Below are 19,804 nucleotides of genomic sequence, written 5' to 3' on the forward strand. Positions count from 1 at the left end.
CGTTATGCCACAATTTCTGTGCTTCATCTTGCTACGTAATTAAAAAAATTAATAAAAAATGCAATTAGTACAAATATAAACATCGTTGTAATTACATCATTATTTATCAACTAATTACATTAATTATAAAGAAAAACAATTACTACAATTAAAACGATATTATAATTACTACATTATTTATCAAGACATATTTTACTATAATGTATCTGTGCTTAAATGATTTATCAAAAAATATAAAGGTCATAATTTTAATAAGAATGTATTTTTACCGTTTTACAACAAAAATCAATAAGTACAAATATAAACATCGTTGTAATTACATCATTATTTATCAACTAATTATCTTAATTGTAACAAAAAGCAATTACTACAATTAAAATGATATTATAATTATACATTATTTATCATGTAATATTTTACTATAATGTATCAACAAATTAAATGATTTGTCAAAAAATACATACCTCATCAACCGCATTCGAACCACTCTTGTACCATTTTTTCGCTTGCCTTAATGCACAATGCCACTCAAAGAGTTCAACCTTCAAAATTTTCCACCTTCCCTGCAAAGATTGGCTTGATCGGCTCTTGGGCCAATTTGCGTCAAAGTGTCGCTTCACGCGCAACCATAAGTCGTTTTTTTTTCTGATTTGTGCCCACAGCCGGACATTGGCTTACAACTTTCCAAGACTTGCACAATTGAACATCTTCCTCATCCGTCCATCTCCTTTTATCTTGGGCATCTTCACTTTGATCTCCCTCTTGTCCGGCCACTGGACGTGTGTTTCCCATTTGTTCGACCATAGTGGATAATGAAAAATATGGATGATGAGAGCTATATGAAGAGGAGGAAGGTGTAACTATGAACTCTAGTATTTTGGGTGTGAGATGTTAGAAAAAATTGTAGGTATTTATAGAGAAATTTTTGTATGATTTTTAGAATTTTTTACATATTTTTTTCTGCCCGTTTTCTTACCGTAACATACAATTACATTCATATTAATTCCTAGCCGTCAGATCCATTTTTACTGTTGATTTGGTCGGCCCAGATTTGTTGACCGTTGGGTTCAAATTCCCAAAGCAGCCAACGGCTAGTTGCCACGTGCATTGCTGCTCTTCCATGCAACGCCATTAATTGTCGCTACGCGACAAAAAACTGCGCCACACGCACTGCTGCTCGCTCTGCGTCGTCCGTGCGTTCCACGCAGTCTTTCGGCGCGTCTCTCTCCGCGCGTCAGTGGGTGACGTCAACCATGTGGGTTCCTCGAGCCGAGCTGGCAGCTAGGCAGACTGGGTCATGGAATTAGTCACGGGCTTGCCCGTTTTTATGGCTTTGGGCATGGAAGGGCAAGACTTGCCCGGTCAAGCTTGGGCCGGTGGAAACCATTTTTCTGCATAGCCCGGTCACCACATCAACATTCCTTCGTTTTGCCCGGGCAATCCAACACCGGTGGACTTGCTCTAAGAGTCTTAAGAGACAAGTTCAGCCGTATGAAACATTGGAACTTGCTTTGGACCCTTTGACCTCTTCCACCGGCGAAAAAGAAGACAGTCTCTTCCAAGGTGACCCAGGTCAAATTCTTGACCAACAAAGTGACCCAAAGAAGCGGGTTGCCAACTTGGCCCAAGCTCAGATGTGGCTGACGTCAGGCAATTTTGTGGAGAGAGAAACGCGAGAACCTCGCGTGTGTCCATTATTTTTCGTCTTTTAGCGTCTAAATAATGCTAGCGTTTGCTGGACGGTATTTTGTCACGTAGCGACAATAATGGAGACAACAGGCGTGCACGTAAAAGAGAGCCGTTGGCGGTTTCAAAATTTGAAACCAATGGTCATTAAATCTGGACCGTTGGTTTGAAATTAATGAGAAGATCCAACGGTTTTGGAATTAATATCTATGTGTGTGTGAAACGATAATAAACGATAACAAAAAATTCTAAAAATTACCCAATAAATACCTACAATTTATTTTACCTCTCACACCAAAAACATTATCTTTCATAGCTATACAAAGTTTTTCTTCCTAGCCTTCATCTTCATAAATTTTTTGATTCCAATATAGTCGAACAAGGTGTAAATCAAAGTGTTGAATCTGAGTCGAGATGGGTGGCTTCCGAAGACATTCAATTGTGCAAGTTTTGAAAATATGTTAGCCAAAATCCGATTTTAGGTAAGGACCTAGTGACCCAGGCACAAGGGGTGGAAACAGACGTTTAGTGGCAGCAAACAGTACGTATCTTGACCCAATAACCCTGACCCAACGGGTGAACTTACTCTAAGATGGATCAAGGAGCGTATTTGACAACACTATTATTGGATCAACATACATATTACGCATCAAGAATCTCTAATTGCATTCAAGGCTTTCGAAAGCGACAACAATTTGATTAATCAAGCCTGGCTATGTACATGTAACCCAAACTTAATTAGTGGCATCAGTGCATGTAATGTTTAGGATTAGTGTCTAAAATAATCATCTAATCCATGGTTTTGGAGTTTACGTACGACGAGAGGTCGAAGAATTGATTACGATAGACATGACCAAAAGAAAAAAGACAAAAAGCTAAGCCTAAAGCGCGGTCCCGTTCCCCTGGTCAGCTGCTGACTAGGGGAACATCTCTAGCCTAAAGCGACTATATAAATATATAATGCCCTCCTTCTCTGAGCATTTGTACCTAGAAAATTACAATTAACAAATCCTCACAGAGTTGGAGAAATCTCATTCTCATGAAGTGATCTTTCCATTTCCCCTACAAAGGCCACATCAAACCCTTGCTATGCTCACCAGAGCTTCTCTGCCATGCAGGCCTTCACGTCACCTTCGTCAACACCCGTCACAACCACAACCGCTTTGCGAACCTCCGTGCCCTCTCGACTCACTTCCCCACCCTCCATTTCGAGTCCATCTCGGACGGTCTTTCCGACGACCACCCGCGTACTTTGGGCAGTGAGTTTTTGATCGCATTGAAGTCGTGGATATATTAAAATTTTAAGGAGCTGCTCCAGTCATCGCTTAAGGCTGACGGTGTTGCGTTGCCGCCGCCGACATGTATTATAACAGATGGACTTGTGACTTTTGCCTTTGATGTTGCAGAAGAGCTGGGTTGCCCATAATTAGTTATAATGTTCCTAGTGCTCGTTACATGTGGACTTTTCTTTGTCCCCCCAACCTCATCGAACAAAGCCAGCTTCCTTTCTAAGGTGAGCATATAATTGCCATACGAATCTACTGTACCACAACAAGTTAATGTCACAGTTAAGCTTAACTCGTATGCATAAAAATGCTGCAGAGGACGTGTAGTATAGGTATTAGGTAATATTATATGGTAATGAACATAGGCAAAAAGCACAACTTCTAAATTCTAATAACCTTCGTAGAGTTTTACCTTATGAAGTTATGATATAACATTTTTTTCTTCAATAGATGACGACATGAATGTGGAAATCACTAGCGTCCCCGGAATATAAGGTCTCTAGCAACGTATTGATTTACCAGGTTTTTCTAGAGTAAAAGTGTAAAACAATCAAACCACCCTGGCCTTCAATTTGCCATCAACCTAACCCAAACACAAAAACGAGCTTCAGCTCTTATATATCCCCGACACTGTTTTTGAACTTGATGCTCCATGTCTCTCTCGTATGGTCGATCAACATGTTTCCCAAAATCTACACTCTCGGCCCTCTCCACTGCCTCTTACATTCTCAAATTGGGACGTCTCGTGATTATTGATAACATGGCAGCCATGATTGAGAAATCAAGCTCTGTAGCTAGCTATGGCTTCAATGAATAAGAACAAAGAATTTGAGAGGAAATTTTTAGCAGAGTTTCGCTATTGTTATTACCAGCCTTAATAAAGCATTACAACCTGATAATATTTATACCAAAACCAAATCCTTTATCACTAAGCAAACTCTAACAAACTATTACAGCCTGTCACTATAACAACCATGCCACATCACCTTGAACACCTCGAAGCAGCATACTCGTTAACACCTCCCCTCAATCTCAGTGGGGGTTAGCACAAATTCATGGCAGTGAATGTAGGTGGAGGAGCAGCACAGTGAAAAGAGTTGTTGGATCTCTAATGACAATCAGAAGCAATGTGCCATCTTTTGCCACAAATTTGACAATCAACAATAGAGGGTGTTTGGCTCCAATTTTGTTGCAGCTGGTCAACAGTCTCTTTTCTGCGCGGGCGTGCCAGCACCGTTCGGGTGCGGTCGTCGGGGGTGTCCCTTGACCTGACTTCTATCAAGCGATTGTAGACGAGGAGAGCACCAACCTCGTCGTGGGATTCTTTATGCCTCGTGGTGAGGACTTTGCTGAAGTTTCTTCTTGTTAACACAATCGATACTCGATGTTGTAGATCGAGCAGAGCGAGAACCACTGGGAAGTGTTGAGAACTTGCTAAAGCGTGACTTTAGCTTGGCTGGGTTGCTAGGGCGTTACCCTTGCTTGGCTGGTTCTGTAACCGTTGTGGTCGCGGCACTACCGTCGGCTCCCGACACTACTAGAATTCTGTTCATTTACATCAGTCCAGAACCGATGTAAAACTAAATTCTGACCGATCTCTTAGTGGCTGATGTAAAAGATGCAGACATCAGTATAAGCGCGTTTTTAACCGATGTCCCAGATAACAACCAACATCGATTCTAAAATACAAATCGATGTATAATCATTATAATCATCATAATCTTATATGTTAACTATATTTAATTCTTCATATTTTCACATTTTATGCTTAATAAAGTATATCTCGAACAATACCTAAGTGAACATTTAAATCGATTACAATTTCAGAAATGATGTCTAATACTCTCGTAGACATCGGTCTCCAAAAAATTTTGTTTGTTCGTGTCCAACTTTACGTGCATCTTGCCGCCTTATTCTCCTGAGAACGATGTATGTGCCTTTAGGCAACGTCGGTTAATCTATTAAGAATGATGTTTTATGTTACTAGGAACATCGCTTTTCGTTGGTTGAAACGATGTCTAGTAGTTTTGTAGACATCATTTCTATTTTTCAAAACCGATGTCCTATATTTCATGGTAAATCGGTTTACTTTATAACAGCTGATTTTTACGTTGACAGTAGATAACGGTTTGGTGTTTAGATATCGATGTGCATTGATTTTGTGTACATCGATTTTGGGGTCACATTTCGATATGTTGATAATCATGAGACATCAATTTTTATTTTGATACTGATTTCTAATCTCTGAATTAACATCGTTTTCTTTGACATTATTGTTTTGTTATACATTTATATACATCACTTCCTTTTGACGAGCATGATGTGCAAAGTTTAATTGTAGCTGCTGCTTGGAAAAAAATTGACATATCTCAACATCTTAACTCAAGCACATCATCCAAAAATGGGACATTCCATTAATTTTCTTTCTAAATTCATGATGCAACATAAAACTCCAAGCCTACAAAGGCTAACCTATAAACATATGAATAACAAGCTACAATCAGTTTTATCAACAAACTTTGCCTCAAAGCAAAAAACTAGCCTTACTGAAAATTATTAATTTTAGTAGTCAAAATTCTATACCAAAGTCTGTATATAATCAGCCACTTCAATGCGTCGCTGTTGCCTATATGATTTCCGAGTCTTTACCGCCCACTAGAACTGTATAAACCAACATATAAGTCACAATCATTGGGTAAACATGCAAGTTAATATTTAATTAACCCAAAAACAAAACAAAGAAAATCAAACAAAAAAAGTGCAGCGCCTGAACTAAATGATGGATCTGCACAACTACAAGTCATATCCAATACTAATATAACTAGACTATACCAAATGTAAACACACATAAATTAATGACAATAAACTTTTTACTGAGATCATGAAGCTGCAAGTTTAAAGTTTTAGCTACTTGGTTGTGCACACTAACACATCCAGAAAACAAATTAATTTTCATAAAATTGCTCCTTTGCACAAAAACATCACAATTCTCACTTTTTGCAGAATTTTTATCGTATGAGAAGATGAAATGAGATGTTCTCCCAGGCTTTCATCATCTTCCCCACCTTGATGCAATTGGTCAGCAGCTCTCTCCTTTTCTTTTTCACCATGCCTCCTTTGCCCTTCTATTTTTATGCACAACTAAGCTTTGAGTAACTGAAACGATGAATTTCAATGTTACTTACAAAGCAAAGATGAATTTTACGTACAAAGCAGTCAATTTTAATCTTGCAAAGTGGACAAAACTAAATTTTAAACAAAAGCATCATAAAATATAAATCCTACAGCTTCTTATCAATTAGTTATGGCTTCTCTATTTATTGCAAAAACAAGCAGTTTACCTGCTTTTCTTTAAGAGAACATGTCTTCCAATCCTGAGAAAAGAGAAGACGAAACAAAGTTACAACAAATCAAAGAAAAAAATCAGAAAGAGAGAGAGAGAGAGAGAGAGAGAGAGAGAGAGAGAGAGAGAGAGAGAGAGAGAGAGAGAGAGAGAGAGAGAGAGAGAGAGAGATCACAAAGAATATCAAATACTCAGATGGAAGAGATACCTTCTTGGATCTAATTCTGCTAATTGCTTTCTCAAGTTTGGTCTCCACGCCCTTGAGCTCCTTGATAGACATATTGCTCAAACCCTCAGCCATATAACCCCTGGATATCAACAGCATGTCAATATCTGCCAAGGTGAAATTATTTTGTTATATATATAGGGTTGACCTAGTCTCTCTGAGGTTACCTGTTACTGTTCTACAAAGTGGTTATCTGGGCACGCAGTTTGGCAGCTTCTTGCTGATAGTACTGAGATTTATGAACATTCACAAACTAATAGGTTTAGAAGCATCTCATTGAGAGCCAAAATGAAGATTCATTCAATTTTGAGTTACAGTTGATGCATGTATATTAGAGTTCACAGAGATGCTTTATATGTTTTATAAAGTATAAATGCAGATAATACAGATCACATTATAATTAACTTTATGAGTAATAAGTTCTGAAAAGGAAACCTGCACACATTTTCAATTATTGCTACTTCACACTACCCAGAAAAATATCTTTGTTTATACAAAGCAGTTTCATTACTCGCAAAAGTATTACGCTTCAATTTCATGTCATTTTCATGTAAAATCTACTATTGTGAAGTATACATACCTGAGTAGTAGCTTCAGAGACAGATCCATTATTTGAAGAATCTGCACATGTGAAGGGCATACAGGCCATTGTGCAATTCTGGTCAATAGGATGGTGGGAGAAGAAGACTAGCAGAAAGCGAATAGAAGCCGTGTGGGAATACACAACATACACAGTTGGAGCCAAAAGGGTCCCCAATTGGCCATGTTCAGCCCCTCAATAGTTGATTCAATTCATATCTTATATATCTCTCTTTTTGTTTAATTTTTTTTTTCATTAAGTGAGAATGAATTCAGTGTTTTAGGTGCATCCATACATCTAGTTTTAGTGTGTCTTGCACATTACATCTAATTTAAATTTAAATAAGATATTAATGAGTTAATGATCAAACAGGTAGGCCTGAGTTGGACTATAACAAATGGTTAGGCCCAAGTTCCCTGCATTACCGCCATTTCTCATTCTCATCAATGGGCCTGAACAAAATAATTCCCACAACCTATACCAATCTTTTAGAATGGTGAAAAGGGTGGCATTTCAAAAGAGACAAAAACAACAAAGAGAGAGTACCTATTTGTTTGGCAAGAGAGACCTTACGACGTATATGCTGTTAAAACTTCTAGATTTCTTCATTAATGTTTTGCAGTAATGGAATCCGTTGTTTCTTTGATGCCAAACTCCTTGCCCCTGCATCATCATCCATCTTCTCCTCATTGGCTTTGCCCCATATCACAGAGTAAAATCCAATGACAATTACAATTGCTCCTATCAAACTGCAGCATTCATAAAGTGCAAAGTATGATGCTGAAATAACCTTTTTAATTTTTCAAAATAAAGAAATTTAATGCCTCTCAACCACAAACATTTAGTCATGGTAGTAAAGCCAAAACACAAAAAAGATATGAACTCAAGTATCCCCCAAGAAGATAACACCAATGGCAACTGCAACTACAATACCTAAAGGCTTGAACATAGACACCATGTAACACTGAGCCAAAAACTCCCTGCAATAGTATCACTGAGAGTTTGAGTAAGTTTCAAAGTCAGCATCATATTGTCGTCAATTTAGCTTATCTACATACTGAGTATAAAACCGCAAACAACCTTAACTTAGGGTTTAAGGCTAAAGCACTTAAGTCTCTTTCCACAAACCACAACACCACTATAGATTGAATAGCCACAAAGAAGCAATAGTAAAAGACTATAATGAGCTCTACTGGGTATTTTTTTAATACTGATGCCTGAAATACAGAAAACGTATAGTAAATAATCATAATTCTTCAACTTCGACAGTTTCGTGAGGGTATCAACTTTTTCAGATTTCACCTGTACGATAAGAAATGCTGCAGCCACCACACAATAAAACCCAAGGAGCATTCCTCCAATGACCCAATTCGACTGTGGCAAGAAAAGTTGATTGTGAGACAATAAATCAACTGAGGTTGTCATCAGTTGTGGGGGTCCCTTGTAAAGAGTCACAATGAAAGCCCCTGATATTGAAACTATTGTTCCCAAGGTTTTAGCTAGGGTACTGCAGCTTCTCTGATCAATTTTTTCCATTCTGAAATCACCCAATTGAATTATTTAGAATTGGATGGCACTATGAAAGTGACTCAAAAATGCATTGCAGAACTTGATAGGAGCATAAAATGCTACAAATATAATGTGCAATACTTTACACTTTTCTTAGCTATTTCCTTTAAAAAGTCAGTTTTAACTTTGTTTTCTTTTTAGGTAGTTCGTGAATTGATTCAAGAGAAATAAGAACTTAAAGGGAGCAACGAAGACATGGAACATGAAGTACTGATGCAGAGGACTAATTTTGATCAACCATTTGGCCAGAAATTACAAGGGAAGTCCACGGAAATCATTGTGCAAAACAGTTGCTGCAAAGCAGAAAACTGCAGTTTCAGAATCAGCTTTCTGGGAACGGTTTTGAGGAGCAATTCTTGTATCCTTCCAGATGTACCTTTTCAGAAAAGGCCAGCGAAACTTAAAAACATGATGTTATACTTGAACTAGAGCGAAAGAACTGGTCAGAAACGTCAACGAGGCAGCAGGAAATCAAATGCAAAGTAGGCTTCCCGATAAGGCAGAAACTGTCAGCTTTTCACGAAGCTTTTTGGGAGATCTTTTCCGGCGATTTTCTTGGAGTTTTTCCAGAAGGTTGTTGATCAATATAGAAGATATGATGTCATAGAACACGTGGGAGTCAAGGACCATCCAGAAACTTGTCAAGACGAAGTCGTTCCTTGTCCAAGAAGCAAGCTTCAGAGTCAGAAATAGAATCCTAGTCAAAACAGGGCATTTTGGCAGAATTCTTCTTTGGACGGATTTCCAGGGCATTTTTGGAAGGTTGTTGCCGCTGAAAATATGAAGGAGAGTCCTAGAATGATTCCTCAAGATTTTGGGAAGATTATTAAGGCTTGAAAATCATTTAATTATGCACCAAGTAGAGTAATCCTCAAGCAACTAGGGGAGGCTTTCAAAGCAGAATTGGAAAAGGAAACTTGGGGGTGCTCCACATATATATAGAGAAGCAGAACACGTTGCAAATGACCACCCTACAGCGCCAGCTTCTGCCATAAACCCTAGCACACAAAGTCTTGAATTCCCAAGTCCTCCAAGAGCAAAAACCGTGCACACCTTCATCCATCTTCATCAAGCCTTGCCGTGTTCTTCATCTTGAAGGGAGTTCTTGCGTTCAAGGCTGCCTAAAAGTGAATTCGTGGCTCTCATCTTCTGCCCTTTACGGTTTTTATTTTCTTGTAATTCAAACTTATATGTTTCTAGTTGTGAATTTTGAGACAATGTGTGGCTAATCTACTTTTGTTAGGGGCGAGGTTTGAAGCCCCTAAGATATGTTTTTGACAATATTTTGATTCCTAGTTTCGTGATTGCTTTGTTGTAAAATTGTTTATTTGGTTTTGGTTTACAGATAACTCTTGCATGTTTATGTTTTATGAATGCGCACATAGAATATTATGATCATGTGAGTGGGGCTAGAAATAGGTATTTTAATCTCCTAAACGGTTAATAATGCTTGTTTCAATGGTAGTAAAACCTATAGGACAATAGGTGAAACCAAATAAAAAGGATTGCATGCTAGGTAGGCGTTCCACACTAGTTTTGCATACTTGTTCGATCAAACTTCCACACGTGATTAATGCTTAGAATGAATTGTTGATAGGATAGCGTTCTATACCTTGATTGTTTATTCTAAAGGCTTAGTAATGGTGCGTTCATCTTGCTTAAGTAATCTAGGGAAGTAATAAGAACTTATGCATGCATTCATGGTTTGTTCTTGATTGAAACCTTTTTCACGACTTAGTAATTGAAACTAGGATGATAAATTTGTCTCAAGCATGTTTTGGTGGTGGATTTCCGAGTTCCTAACATCTTCATCATTATCTTTCAAAACCCTAATTCAAAATCGTTTTCTTTTCTTTGTTTTCTGTTTATTTTCGTTAAAAACCCAAAAACCCCAAATCAGTTTCGTTTTTAGGATTGCAGTGCCCTCTTCTATCCCCTATCTGTCCCTCCATCTTTCTCTCTTTTCTTTTTGTTGTGTGACGTTTTCTTTAGTATTAGTTTAGTTTAGTTTAGTTTTCTTTTGTGTGAATTATATAGTTACCCTCAATCTCTGGCATCGAACGATCCTTGCTTATTCTTTACTACTGACGACTACATCATTGCAAGGTTAAATTGAGCGTCTATTCTGGGCGTATCAATTTTTGGCGCCGCGTCGCCGGGGATTGAAAATACTTATTTTTCACAATTTTAATTTTCAGTTTGTCAAATTCTTTTTTTTTTTTTTTTTTAGTCTTTAAAAATTTCGGATTCTATATATATTTCATTGTATTTTGTTTTTCTTCTTTGATTCTTAACGTTGCTTTTGTTTTCTCCTCAGGTACTTCAATTCGTGTATGCATACAAGGAGAAATCCAAAAGGAGAGCTTGTTCCTTTTGACCCTGAGTTACAAAAAACAATTCGAATCAACAAAAAGCTTAAGGAAGCAAGCTCGTCTTCACCAAAAGTAGAAGAAGAGGTGTACGACATCTCATCACTCTTCCAAGAGCGACCTTCAACGCCAGCACCTCAACCAATGGCTCTCACCATTAGGCAACTTTCGACCTCTGTGATTCCACCAGGTGGCGTCCCCACTTGTATAACCTACCCTGCTTCAGCTGAGGGAGCAACAGCTGACTTTGAGTTGAAGTCTGGGCTACTTCATCGTCTTCCTACATTCCATGGACTCTCTATGGAAGATCCCAATCAGCACTTAATGGAGTTTCAGTTCATTTGCACAAGCATGAAGCCACAAGGAGCTGATGAGCAAATTTTGAAGTTGAAAGCCTTCCCATTCTCGTTGGCTGACAAGGTAAAACAATGGCTTTATGAGTTGCCAAGTGGACGCATCACATCTTGGGCAGGCATGATGAAAGCGTTTTTGGAAAAATACTTCCCTACATCTCGTATCATCATGCTTAGGAAGAAGATAAGTGGCATTCAACAAGGGCAAGATGAGTCCTACGCAGAGTACTATGAAAGGTTCAAGACTCTTATCACTCAATGCCCTCAACATGGCATGAAGGAGGAAACCTTGCTCACTTGCTTCTATGATGGTCTCACCAACTTGGAAAGAGATATGCTCGATGCAGCTTCTGGAGGATCATTTGTTGATAAGGAACCTGCAGCTGGAATGGTCTTAATTGAGAATAGGGCCATGAATCAACAACAGTATGGAAGTTCCAAGTCCACCCATACACGTGAAAAGGTCCATGAGGTAAGTACTTTGGTTCAATTGGAAGATAAAATTAACAAGCTTACTTCTATTGTTTCTCAGGGAATGAAAGGACAAGTCATGGCTTGTGGAGTGTGCTCAATGCAAGGGCATGCAGCTGATCAATGCCCTCAACTCATGGACAATGAAGGAGTCAACGCCATTGGCTTCCAACAAGGGCAGAATCGTCCTCGTAATGATCCTTTCTCGAACACATATAATGAAGGATGGAGAAATCACCCAAATTTCCGTTGGAGAGACAATGACAACGTCCAAGGAGTTGCCCCAAACGCCAATTACAATCGTGCTCCACCTGGTTTTTACCAAAAACCTCAGGCTCCTCTAAACTCTATTCCTTTAAATTCTTCATCATCTTCTCCTAATAACTATGATGAGATTATCAAAACTTTAACTACTTCTACTCAGACTTTGTTGCAGAACCAGAATCAAATGCAAAATCAAACCAACAATTTGATGCAAGGTCAGAATCTCATGCAAAAGAGGATGGAAGCAATGGAGAAACAGCTTGGCCAAGTGGTTGATTTCATGACAAAAGGCCCTGAAGGTGGTAAACTTCCAAGTAATACTATTCCAAATCCAAAGGGAAGCTTTGAATCCGCAAATGCCATCACCACCAGAAGTGGAAAGGTCATCAATGACGTCCCCAAGCCACAAAAGAACAGCACCGTGCACATTGATGAAGAAGAGGAGACGCCAACTTCAAAGGGAAAGGATAAAAGTGGATCTGCTACGTCCAGGATTGCAACTGACTTTGCAATCCCAGAATCAGCGATACCTAGGATTGAAAGCTTCTTGCAATCCCCAACGAACCCAGAAACAAAAGGTAAAACGTCTAACTCTTCCATTCCGATTATTACTAATCCTTCTTCTTGTTTGCCTTTTCCAAGTAGATTTGCTAAAACCAAGGAGAAAGAAGATGAGAAGGATATCTTGGACATCTTCCGGAAAGTCCAAGTCAACGTTCCTCTTTTGGATGTTATCAAGCAAGTACCGAAGTACGCTAAATTCCTTAAGGAGCTATGCACCAAAAAGAGGAAGTTTAAGGGGAATGAAGTAGTGGCTCTAAGTGAAGAGGTGTCGGCTGTGCTTCAACATAAACTTCCACCAAAGTTCAAGGATCCTGGACAATTCACCATTCCATGCACTATTGGTGCAAAGAGGTTTGATAAGGCTTTACTAGATTTAGGAGCTTCTATAAATTTAATGCCTTTCTCTGTGTTTTCAGCTCTTAATTTAGGTACACTAAAGAGGACCTCTGTGGTGATTGAGCTTGCGGATCGTTCATCTGTTCATCCTTTAGGAGTAATTGAAGATGTTTTAGTAAGAGTATATGGATTGGTCTTGCCTGCAGACTTCTTTGTGATTGACATGGAGGAGACGTCAAGTCCCACATCATTGCCTTTAATTTTAGGGCGTCCCTTCATGGCAACTGCTCACACGAACATCAATGTCTACAAGGGAACATTAACTATGGAAGTCCTTGGAGAAAAGATAACGTTTCAGGTCTTTGAGCATAGTGACATCACTAAAGGAATGGTGGGGCGTGAGGACAAGGAATTAAGAGAAGAAGTTCGATTTCTGAGAACTTGGAAAGCACCGAAGGTGCAGGCATTAGATCCTGGAGACCCAATGTCACTTAGAAAGGATGCAACACCCAAAAAGGATCCAAACGAGATGTCTCACCTGAAGAAATTTGCGCAACTCCTTAGAATATCATTGCGCAAAGGTTTCTTCACCTTTGATTGATCCATGGAGTACTACGTCTGGCTGAAGGACGTTAAATTCAAACACTTTTTGGGAGGCAACCCAAAGGATGTTTTCTTTATTTCTTTGTTTTTATATTTAGTTCCTTTTGATGTGTTTTGTGTTTGTGTAGGTTTAAAGGTGCAGAAAAGTATGAAAACGTTTCACTTTTTGTGCAAAACAGAGTCCAGACGTGCAGATCAGTCTACTTTGACTGGCCGCCGTTTTCAGCTCTCCTGGAGTTAGGAGGCGTGCCATATATGGATCCACAGCTCTATGAGTCTGGTATCTAACGGTGTCAACAGATCCAGATTCGGAGTTCATATGCGTTCCCAGTTCCAGTTTGAATGCAGCAAGGTCAGCTCAGGAAAACAGAAAACTGTGCAGTTGTGTCACAGAAAAGGAAAAACTGGGAATATTTCCGTGGTCCAAATGAGGAGTTCTTTACATGTAATCAAAGCTCTATCTGTGTACTACGTTCAGGCTCAAAAATCGCTTCCATTGGACCAGGGATGCTCCCTGTATACAGGTTTGAATGGGTAAAGGTCACTCTGTCAGATTTTCTGTTCGTTTTCCTGCTCTTTCTCTAACTTCACAGGGCTATAACTTTCAAACCACTTGGAGTTAGAAGGTGTTCCACATATGCACAGAAAGCTAGAAACGTCAACTTTCACTTCCAAGTGGTCTCTCAGTCATCTGACGCTGCATCGAAAAGTTATGGGATCTGGAACATGGGCTGCCGAGACAAAACTTGTGGGTTCCGGAGATGCAACAAGATGATTTCTTTCCTCTTTGGCCTCACTTACTTCTTCCTCGGAGTCAATTTAGCCTGGAGCTTACGTTAGGAAATCAAGGCCTTCTGGTCTTGAGGTTGGGGTCTTGGTTGTCATCTCCAAAGGTCGTGAGCATGGGAGGTCTACAAGGGGGAGATTTTCTCTACACTTTTTCATTTTTCTTCCTTTGCATCTTGTGATTTCCTTTCTTGACACTTCGATTATGCATTGTTTGATTTAATTTTCCATACATTGAGGGCAATGTATGATTCAAGTGTGGGGGAAGGGAATTTGTCAAATTTGAGTCTTATAAAAAAAAAAATAGTGTTAGTTATTTTCTTTCTTTTGGAGTCTTTAGTTCTTGTTTTCAGTTTTTGTTTTGTTGTTCGAGTCTTAGGTTGCCTCTCAACTGTCTAGGATGAACTTAATCTCTGAAATTATGGATAAAAGAGGATCACAATATTGAGATGATGTTAAAATAATTCTTTGGTTAATTATGATATATGTAAAGCATATGATTGTGTAGTAGATGTGGTTTTCGTTGAACTTGGTACAGAATTATGAGCATGTTGATGATGAGTTTTGATTCATGATAACCCTTGTGAGAAATTGAGCCTATTTGCCATTCTTTGTGAGTGTTTATTGAAAAAAAAAAAATATATATTCTTATTTTCTTGGCGATGCTTAGTGATCTCATTATCTTTCTCTTTGATTGACTGCTTGCCACAGATTAAGTTTAACGGACTCTAGAGATTACTAGAACTTGCTCTTGTACTGGTCGAAACTTTTATCAATACATGTCCCTGATTTCGGAAAGGATAAAGGCACCTAGGAAATTCCACCAAAGCCAAAAATAGCATGTGTCCCCATTTGTGTACACATGAAGTGCACCCCCTAGTTTAACCTCTTTGAGCCTACATTTAAACCTTTTTCTTTCATCACCCCCAAAAATCCTAACCTTTAAACCTTAGTATAGTTATATCCCTACCCTTTGTTCTAAGGATTTAGTGGAGCTAATTCACGAGACATACAAGATTTTGAAGGCACTACAAAAGAGATGATGCGGAAGAATAAGTGTGGGGGAAAGACTTGTCCTTAAAAAAAAAAAAATTATGTATGCCGAAAAGAAAAAAAAAAAAGAATGAAAAAAGTATGTACGGCAATGAAAAAAAAAAAGTGCAAGTACTTGTGGATTTTAGTCCCCCCTATTGTGGATAAGGAGTTTGTTTGGAAGTGAAGGCCTAAGTACGATGAATTTGGTCTTTGTCCTATTTCACAAGTGTTCGAAGGAATGTTAGAATGAAGCAAGGGCCCAACACCATGACATCCGGCTCTCAATAAAGACACACAAGAAGTTCAACGTTGCAAGATGCCTTGGTGACTATAAGAAGACGTCTCAGTGCTTCAATGAAAGCTCCACTAGGTTTTTAGAACACTTTGTGATTTTTCCTTACCATTTCGTTTCTTTAAACCCCTAAACCTTGGCCCCATTACAACCTTGAAGTAAGACCTCTTTGATCCTTAAGATGGGCAGCTTTTGATCTGTGGAGATTGGTTACAAGAGTTGAGCATATGGTTGGTCCGTTCGGCGAGTAGTTGGTATCCTTCATGAGATCGTAAAAAAAAAAAAAAAAAAATGCATATATTTCGACATAGCCTTTTCTTTCTTTATATATGTGAGCTTTTTGTTTGTCGAAAATATTATCATCTCTCACATATATTTGAGCGAAAAAGCTTTTAAGCATTAGCCTGGATCGGAGAGAAGAAAGAGTGGTGAATCCTGTGAGGTTGAATCATACTTGTTTGATACATGCTGAGCTCCACCCATCACCATTGTCACCCCCGTGTCTTACATGCTTATATGTGGAATATATGTTTTAATTAACTCTCGAATTACTCATGATTGAATCTTGGTTGCGTGCTAATCTTGATGCTATTAAAGTAAGAGGTTTCTGAGACAACAATGTTGAAGGCATAGTTTGTTTTATTTTCTTGGTTTTGATTTTGCTAAGGGACTAGCAAAAGATAAGTGTGGGGGAATTTGATAGGAGCATAAAATGCTACAAATATAATGTGCAATACTTTACACTTTTCTTAGCTATTTCCTTTAAAAAGTCAGTTTTAACTTTGTTTTCTTTTTAGGTAGTTCGTGAATTGATTCAAGAGAAATAAGAGCTTAAAGGGAGCAACGAAGACATGGAACATGAAGTACTGATGTAGAGGACTAATTTTGATCAACCATTTGGCCAGAAATTACAAGGGAAGTCCACGGAAATCATTGTGCAAAACAGTTGCTGCAAAGCATAAAACTGCAGTTTCAGAATCAGCTTTCTGGGAACGGTTTTGAGGAGCAATTCTTGTATCCTTCCAGATGTACCTTTTCAGAAAAGGCCAGCGAAACTTAAAAACATGATGTTATACTTGAACTAGAGCGAAAGAACTGGTCAGAAACGTCAACGAGGCAGCAGGAAATCAAATGCAAAGTAGGCTTCCCGATAAGGCAGAAACTGTCAGCTTTTCACGAAGCTTTTTGGGAGATCTTTTCCGGCGATTTTCTTGGAGTTTTTCCAGAAGGTTGTTGATCAATATAGAAGATATGATGTCATAGAACACGTGGGAGTCAAGAACCATCCAGAAACTTGTCAAGACGAAGTCGTTCCTTGTCCAAGAAGCAAGCTTCAGAGTCAGAAATAGAATCCTAGTCAAAACAGGGCATTTTGGCAGAATTCTTCTTTGGACGGATTTCCAGGGCATTTTTGGAAGGTTGTTGCCGCTGAAAATATGAAGGAGAGTCCTAGAATGATTTCTCAAGATTTTGGGAAGATTATTAAGGCTTGAAAATCATTTAATTATGCACCAAGTAGAGTAATCCTCAAGCAACTAGGGGAGGCTTTCAAAGCAGAATTGGAAAAGGAAACTTGGGGGTGCTCCACATATATATAGAGAAGCAGAACACGTTGCAAATGACCACCCTACAGCGCCATCTTCTGCCATAAACCCTAGCACACAAAGTCTTGAATTCCCAAGTCCTCCAAGAGCAAAAACCGTGCACACCTTCATCCATCTTCATCAAGCCTTGCCGTGTTCTTCATCTTGAAGGGAGTTCTTGCGTTCAAGGCTGCCTAAAAGTGAATTCGTGGCTCTCATCTTCTGCCCTTTACGGTTTTTATTTTCTTGTAATTCAAACTTATATGTTTCTAGTTGTGAATTTTGAGACAATGTGTGGCTAATCTACTTTTGTTAGGGGCGAGGTTTGAAGCCCCTAAGATATGTTTTTGACAATATTTTGATTCCTAGTTTCGTGATTGCTTTGTTGTAAAATTGTTTATTTGGTTTTGGTTTACAGATAACTCTTGCATGTTTATGTTTTATGAATGCGCACATAGAATATTATGATCATGTGAGTGGGGCTAGAAATAGGTATTTTAATCTCCTAAACGGTTAATAATGCTTGTTTCAATGGTAGTAAAACCTATAGGACAATAGGTGAAACCAAATAAAAAGGATTGCATGCTAGGTAGGCGTTCCACACTAGTTTTGCATACTTGTTCGATCAAACTTCCACACGTGATTAATGCTTAGAATGAATTGTTGATAGGATAGCGTTCTATACCTTGATTGTTTATTCTAAAGGCTTAGTAATGGTGCGTTCATCTTGCTTAAGTAATCTAGGGAAGTAATAAGAACTTATGCATGCATTCATGGTTTGTTCTTGATTGAAACCTTTTTCACGACTTAGTAATTGAAACTAGGATGATAAATTTGTCTCAAGCATGTTTTGGTGGTGGATTTCCGAGTTCCTAACATCTTCATCATTATCTTTCAAAACCCTAATTCAAAATCGTTTTCTTTTCTTTGTTTTCTGTTTATTTTCGTTAAAAACCCAAAAACCCCAAATCAGTTTCGTTTTTAGGATTGCAGTGCCCTCTTCTATCCCCTATCTGTCCCTCCATCTTTCTCTCTTTTCTTTTTGTTGTGTGACGTTTTCTTTAGTATTAGTTTAGTTTAGTTTAGTTTTCTTTTGTGTGAATTATATAGTTACCCTCAATCTCTGGCATCGAACGATCCTTGCTTATTCTTTACTACTGACGACTACATCATTGCAAGGTTAAATTGAGCGTCTATTCTGGGCGTATCAGAACTCTTATCTGGAATGAGAGAAAGCTCATCAGCATACTACAATATAACAAGATAACTAAACTATTTCGTATTTACACTAGTTCTTCTAAACAAAAATTTAAGAGCATACTACAATGTCCGAAATGTCATGCATACAACACACTAAAACCAAATCTTCCATAAAACTAATCTAAAACACATTAACAAGATAAAACAACTGCGATGATCACATTCGAAAACAAGAAAATAACCCTGATTCTCAATCTCCATGAAAGTTTCTTCCAATGTATGCTCAATTTTCCTAATAGAATAGAAAAGCAAGCTACAACATTTTACACCAAAGACATAAGAGGAGGGCAAAACCTGAATATAACTGCAAGTACAAAAGTGAAAGCTGGAATAAGGTTGACATATATTGCCGTGCCAAGAGTAGGAGAGCTGTAATTAATCCCAGCATACCCAATCAACTGAGCTATACACCTGTAAAAACACATTTCAAATCAAACCCACCAAACACAATCCACTACCAACCCCAAAGCTACAATATTTGATTGAATGTCCAACATGGGATTTCATCACAAACGAAAATATCAACTGACCCAAGTAGACCAAGCAAGAAGAACCAACAGAGAATAGATAAAGTGATCAGAGGCCGGTCTGTTGATCTGCCAAGAGCACAAAAACAAAGAAAGGAATCAACTTTGTGACACTTGCTGCCATCAATTCTCTATTTAAAGCAAGCAAAAGGTTCATTTTCATTTTTAGTTCTACTTAAGAAATTTACAAGTAAACAATCAAAATAGCAACATACATGAAAAAACTTAAAAACGAAAAAACAATCCAACCTTTTTCCAGTACCAAACCAAAGCTTTAGCAAATTTTATTCTTTTCTTAGAAATTAGAACTGACAACTCAAAGCCCAAGCTTCATTCACCAGATGTAGATCCATCGGAAAAAAAAATCTGAATGCATACCATTTTAGCTACTAAAATCTCCAAGTATGATCCACAAATAAGAAACTTAGCTACCTATCCCTCTAATACAGTTTCTCTACAACCGAATGATTCCAAACAAATTCGAAATCGGAAATCGAAAGATCCAGTTCACGATAGAGCTTAAAAGAAAAGCGAAGGATCACGAAGCTTACCCTTTCTACCGGCGAGCTTACGCTTTTCCTTGCAGAAGATCCTATAAACCTTGTCCTTCAACGAGCTCGGCGAAACGCTTTGGAGGGCGAACTGTGAAGAGTTGAAAAGGGTTTTGGCAG

The 19,804-nt window shown here is 38.4% G+C and overlaps 1 long non-coding RNA gene, 1 other non-coding gene and 1 pseudogene across 2 annotated transcripts; all 3 read right to left on the reverse strand.

The window, feature by feature from the left end:
* Window positions 1-5,831: 5,831 nt before the first annotated feature.
* Window positions 5,832-7,044, reverse strand: LOC133720137 (uncharacterized). The gene is made up of 4 exons (XR_009851708.1): window positions 6,709-7,044; window positions 6,524-6,623; window positions 6,314-6,346; window positions 5,832-6,128 (listed from the first exon to the last, which is right to left on the reverse strand). It is a non-coding gene; the product is annotated as an uncharacterized LOC133720137 (long non-coding RNA).
* Window positions 7,045-7,716: 672 nt separating this feature from the next.
* LOC133722794 (WAT1-related protein At5g40240-like) overlaps window positions 7,717-19,804 on the reverse strand; it is a 17,775-nt pseudogene continuing 5,687 nt past the window's right edge.
* Window positions 11,582-11,688, reverse strand: LOC133724054 (small nucleolar RNA R71). The gene has a single exon (XR_009853468.1). It is a non-coding gene; the product is annotated as a small nucleolar RNA R71 (small nucleolar RNA).

The sequence above is a fragment of the Rosa rugosa genome, chromosome 7 (assembly GCF_958449725.1).
Source record: "Rosa rugosa chromosome 7, drRosRugo1.1, whole genome shotgun sequence".
Lineage (NCBI taxonomy): Eukaryota > Viridiplantae > Streptophyta > Magnoliopsida > Rosales > Rosaceae > Rosa > Rosa rugosa.